The 3,567-nt window shown below is 47.8% G+C and overlaps 1 long non-coding RNA gene across 1 annotated transcript; it reads right to left on the reverse strand.

Moving 5' to 3' along the window:
• Nucleotides 1-239: 239 nt before the first annotated feature.
• LOC102554430 (uncharacterized) lies at nt 240-3,007 on the reverse strand. Its single transcript, XR_357195.4, has 2 exons — nt 1,539-3,007; nt 240-416 (listed from the first exon to the last, which is right to left on the reverse strand). It is a non-coding gene; the product is annotated as an uncharacterized LOC102554430 (long non-coding RNA).
• Nucleotides 3,008-3,567: the final 560 nt, after the last annotated feature.

Here is a 3,567-nt window from a genome sequence, read left to right on the forward strand (position 1 = left end):
CAAGATCTCAAACTGGCCTTGACCCCCCCATTTGTGGGGGAACTGCTGATCTTTCTGCCCCCACCTCCCAAATGTTGAGACTAGAGGTATGTGCCACCACACCCAGGTATCTAAGCAACATTTCAAGGTTTCCAGAGGTCCTAAGCTGCCTAGGAATTTGCATTTTTAACGAATCCTTTAAGTGATTTCTAAATAAAATCAGTCTCCAATGCGGGAATCAAGCAGCACCCACACAGACCTCAAGAAATCGGGTTTTAGAAACGTGAACAGCTTTCAACTCCAAATAGCAGTGGGAGAGTGGGTGGGTGGAGGAGGGGCAGCTGTTGATGAGAAGTGGGGGGTCTCCATGGAGAAGGTGACAGTCATAAAGCAGTGCTTTGAGCAAACGAAACTTGCCTGTGAAGTAAGTCAATGATCTAAAAGAGAAGACAGAGAAAATAAGTTATGGCCCAACCCTACAACCCCACCCCCATCCCTGCAAAGCGCATTCTACCACCCATCTCCTCGTGCAGCTGGAATCTACTTAGAAGAAAATGGGAGAGATATTTTACAGGTCGTGATCCGTTTAGAAAGAACAGATTCATTATTTTATCACCAAGGTCTGTGAACTCTTCCCCCGAACCCCCTGCAGGCAGAATACCTCCCACCAATGACCTCACCATGGTCCCCAAGACCCATAGATATATGATGTTTCGCGGTAAAGGAAGTTTTGCAAGCAGGGTTGAGTTGACAGAATTTAAAATAGGAAGGGTGAGCCTAGACTACACAGATGAGCCTAACTGAAGGCATAGAGTCTCTCTAGCTGCAGTCCTAAAAGTAAATGTAGGAGAGTGAGAGGCATGAGACTGACCCTCTGGCTGCTGGAAGGACCACCAGAAAGGGGAAGGAACATGGGCAGCCAATAGGAAACACATCAGAAGAAAGGGGTCCTCCGTGGCACGCACATAGCTGCTGGCCCCTGGCTTCCAGGGATTGCGACCCTGACCTGTGGGACTACGAGTGATAAGTTTTCCACACTATGTTCACGACGTTTGTTCAAGTGCTGTGAGGGGGTGAACAAGCGAAGTCTGCAAAAGTCCACACTCGACATGGCCTCACCGAAAACCGTGAACTCACATTAAACTAACTCCTGGGGGTCATGTGGACAGGCCATCCCTCCATGGGAAGGTCTAGCTCCACCTGCGGGACCATGGAGACTAAAGAATTCCCATGATGCTTCGGGAAAGACTGGATGAGAGGAGGGGCCACAAATTGAAGGGTTGGATGGTCAGCTCTGTAATACAGATATTGACCCCAGCCCAGGCTGGAGTTTGTCTTAGGAAGGGCCGATGGAGCTTGGATTGTCAGATCTAAATCCAGCCTTTCCCTCCAGAAACCAAGGCCTTTGTCATTGCTGGCTTCTTGTGGCTATTGTCCATTTCCTGGCCGTTCCCTACCAGGGTTCAGGGTATGGCTGGGTTGTTAGCAGGATAGCATTGGATCTGAGTTCTAATTTTACCCAGACGACGTAACCAAGTCTTTACACTTGGTGTCCTTACTTGTGAAATATGGTGACGGTACAACAGCCTCCCACGCTCCCGAAATTTTTCTTCCTGAGGTTTCAGTGGTTTCATGGTTGGCTGAAGTTCAAAAGCCTTAGACGGAAAGCTCTAGAAATAAACACTTCATACGTTTTCAGTCGTATGCTCCTCTCAATTGTGTGACAAGATCTCATCTCTAACTAAATCATCTCTTACAGGACGTGGCTTCAACCTCTGGCCACCTTTTACTCACCCAATAATTGTCTTGGCTATCAGCCCAGTTGTCATAGTAGCAAAGCGCTATGTTTGGGTAACCCCTTATTTTACTTAACGATGACTTCACAGCTCAAGAGCGATGATACTGACAGTTCAGAAATGGCAACTTCAGGTGGGTGATTCTGGGAGATTCCCCAGGGAGTCATGTGACTCAAGAACCAACTTGTTCCATCGGTTCCTTCAATTGTCCTTCTAGAATACATGACCTTTGACTTGGACTCCAAACCCCAAATCTAGCATCTAGCTCACAATAACCTCTTTTCCAATTAATTTTTTTTTCAATGTTAAAGATTAAACCCAGAGCCTTGAGCATTCCAGGCAAGCACACTATACTGATATAGGATATATCCATATATCCCCCCAGCAATATGGAGTATTAACAAATATTTGCCTGTTTATTTTATGTGTGTTTTACCCTTATGTATGTCTGTATACCACATGTGTACAGGTCCCACGGCGGTGAAAGAGTGAGTCAGATCCCCTGGAACTGGATTTACACAAGGTCGTGAGCCACCATATGGGTGCTGGGAACAGAACCCAAGTCCCCTGTAAAAACAGGTGTTGGTTTTTAACTGCTGGGCCACCTTTCCAGCTCCAAATGGAAGTTTTAAAAATGTTTTTCTTCTGTATCTCCAGGGCAAATCTTCAGGAGGAACCTCCTGGAAGGTTCCCTGTGGCAACTGTGTCTCACCAGGATTCTTCAGCTTGATTTCTCCAACAGCCCTTACTCCAGGTTTGGGGGCTGGAGTTCAGCAAATGCCCAACATTCTCTCTCTGTTGTTCAGCAGGGTTCAGGCAGCTGCTCAGGGTCGACTTAAATGTGAGACAATAGTGAAAACCCCGTCCGGGTCCCCTAGCCCTCCCGCAACTCCGCCACCCCCGCACCCAGAACCTTTCATCTTTTCACCAAGATCGCTGTCCTGTCCTCTCCAAGTCTGAACAGGGCGGGCCACTGCAGTTGACTTGTACCTGTTGTGGCCAGCCACTGTTTAGCTGGAAAGCGAGCGCCACCTGCTGGCCCAGACGTCCCGTATTTGGGTCCGTTTCTATGCCTACGGTCGGGACCTACAAATAACTCCCCACCCATCTAGGGAAAAGTCCCCAACCTTCTCGACAATGTTGACAATTACATCTATCTTTGATGTCCACAAAAGGAGCCCACCCTTGAGCAAGCTTTAGAATCTCAGTATCATTCTAACCAACTCCCACGAAATACGGCAACGCCCACATGGACTCCGGCACAGAGTGTCCCTAATGCTAAACCTCTTCTCCAGTGAATACTACTACACAGAACTGAAGGAACGACTCCTCCACAGGGCTGTGGCCTTGAAGCCACAGGCTTTACCCCAGAGCTAATATGACTTGCAGGCTGTCGAGCCGGGTGCATTTGGAAAGGAGGCGGCTCAAAATAGTCTGCTTATTAATCTCCCTTTTAAAAACAAAAACAAAAACAAAAACTGAGCGTTCGTTTCCCATTGGTGAGTCCAGAAAGTCCCACAGAGGAACAGCACACACATGGCACCCGCCTCTGGTGTCTAAAAAGCACTTTTCACTGTTAAGCTGTTTGCGCCACTGTAAGGTTCGTTTGTTAGTCTTTAATTACCCTTTATCCTTTGTGGCAAGGGATATATCCAGGCGGAAGTTCTTCCGCGAAGCTTAGAGCACAACTCTTAGTATTTGCTTCTCCTTCCACTGTGAAGGTCCTGGGGGACCAAACTTCAGATCCCCTGAGACTAGCAAGCATCTTTATGCCAGCTGAGTGACCTTGGTG

This window comes from Rattus norvegicus, chromosome 9, assembly GCF_036323735.1.
Source record: "Rattus norvegicus strain BN/NHsdMcwi chromosome 9, GRCr8, whole genome shotgun sequence".
NCBI classification, from domain to species: Eukaryota; Metazoa; Chordata; class Mammalia; order Rodentia; family Muridae; genus Rattus; species Rattus norvegicus.